Source organism: Chanos chanos, chromosome 7 (assembly GCF_902362185.1).
Source record: "Chanos chanos chromosome 7, fChaCha1.1, whole genome shotgun sequence".
Lineage (NCBI taxonomy): Eukaryota > Metazoa > Chordata > Actinopteri > Gonorynchiformes > Chanidae > Chanos > Chanos chanos.
The window spans coordinates 44538739-44541121 of NC_044501.1; positions in this window are offsets into that span (position 1 = coordinate 44538739).

Genomic DNA, 2383 nt, shown 5'->3' on the forward strand with positions numbered 1-2383 from the left:
TGCATTGTTGGCCAAGTTTCACTGTTTGTTCTTAGACAACATGTTTGAAGGTGTGTCGGGGGATGTTAACTGGTGTTGTTTGGGATATCCGTCAAGTTTTTATGTTACAGGCAGTAGTTTGGGAAGTCATCATCTTGGTGAAGTGTAGCCAGAGGGGTTGGGATGGCTGCTCTGTGTGCAAAATGTTTAAACTTAATCTCCACGAAAAACCCTGCCTGCTTTGAGTCTAAAAGCTGTTCCTAAGTGTGTAATTATCATTTCTCAACACTTACATTACATTGTGTTAGCAGTCCAAATAACCAAAACATGATTTTGAGCAGAAAAGCCGTATTTTTGAGCCAGCTAGCTTGGTTTTGGGGGAAAAGTCAGTCCCAAGTATTTAGTATAACAGATACTGGTTGTCTTTGTTTCTCAATTCCTTTACTTGGGACAAAAAAAGAAGTCCTTTCCCAATGTCCATTTCATACTTTTAAAGTCATATTTAGCTATTTGTTAGAGTATTTAATCTTTTAATCTTTTTAAAAAAATGTGTTAAATAAATTAATTATTATTTTACAAGCCACATTCCCTTTCTGGAAGAACTCTCTACGGTCAAGATGGAGAAGCTAATCGTCGGGATGAGCTCTTTCCCAGAATTGTATGAAACTACAATAACAGCCTACTGTAACAAATTGAAAAAGGTCAGTGAGATAGTTGGAGAGCCTGGCAAGTGTTTTGAGAGAAAAACGTTTAATTAATGTAGTATTTGATTAGCGATATAGCTTGCCAGCTAGCCAGTTCCGTGAGTGGTTTCATGCTGTTCCTAGCTTAGCCAACAGCCTAGATCACATTACATTAATCACATTAAATAAATTCATAAACATTAATTCTTTTGTAATCATGAAACACGTATGTAGTTAACCATACTACCTGGTCACCGTTTACCAAGCTATTATGCATTATGTCAGGGCCACTGAGGCCTGGTTTAGCTTAGGACCCAAAAGCAGATGCAGTGGACAAAAACAGTGCCTTGGAGGATGTTTAATAAAGAAATAAATCCAAAATACAAAGGCAAAAGACAGCGACGGTACAGTTAGGGCTTAGGCAAAAACAATAGTCAAAAACAGGCAGAGCAGGGGCATGGAGAGGCAGAAAAACCAGGCACAGGTAAACAGGGACTAGAAAGAACTCAAAAGGCGACAACAGGCATGGGTCAGTAACAGGCAGGCAGACAAAAACCTCCAGGCAGAAGTAGTAAAACACAAGGTAAAAAGTCAACGGTCCAAAAACAGACAAGGTCAAAGAGCAAAAACACAAGAAGCCAAACAACACAGAGAGCAGAGAACTTGGTCAGATAATCTGGCAAGAAGCGTGGAATTCTGGCAGGGTTTAAATGCTGTGGCAGATGAGGTGAGTGACAGCAGGTGTGCAGGAGTCAATCAGCCAGGGATCAGGGTTATGGTGAAACATGGACTAGAACAAACCTGGAACAGACATTAGACAAGACATGCAAGACAGACACAGGAAAAGCACAAGGAAAACATGGACTAGGAATATGAAGTACTAGGCCGGACGGTGACAATAATGCCTAAAGAGCTGGCTAGCCAGTTTGCTGAAACATATCAGTGTTTGGCTGCCACGAGCTATCGTAGACCAGCGTTTCTAAAGCCGCGTTTTTCATCGCGAATTTTTCTTTGGACCTCCTTCACATGAAACATGCAGGGTTATTTGACAAATGTGTGGGACAATATTGCATAATGTTTTCAGATCTATTTTTGCAGACCCCAGATTGAGAGACACTGTCACAGGTGATGTAAAACTAAATTTGGGAGCAAGTATGCATGAAAGCCGCTAACGGTGGAAAACTTACCCACACAAACACAGCTGTGCCTTTAACTGTATGTATCTGTCTATTTATGTGTAGTAGGTAGCGCTGTTCCCTCACAGCAAGAAGGTCTTGGGTTCGATTCCCGGCCGGGCGGCCAGGGTTCTCTCTGTGGAGTTTGCATGTTCTCCCCGTGTCTGTGTGGATTTGCTCCGGGAGCTCCGGTTTCCTCCCACAGTCCAAAGACATGCAGGTTAGGTGAAATGGAGACATTAAATTGCCCCTAGGTATGAATGTGTGTGTTTGTCTGTGTGTCTGCTCTGCGATTGACTGGCGACCTGTCCAGGGTGTTTTCCTGCGTTTTGCCCAATGAACATTGGGATAGGCTCCAGCACCCACCGTGACCCTAATTAGGATAAGTCGTTTTGAAAATGAGAGAGAGAGTGAGTGTGTTAAAGTAAGTACAGTTGAAAAGTATGTGAGGTATGCACCACAATATTGCATTGAACTATGCTTTCTGTTTGATATCAGTGGTTGCTCACTTTTTAGTTCAGATTTAGTCCATTTGTCAGTTTAAGC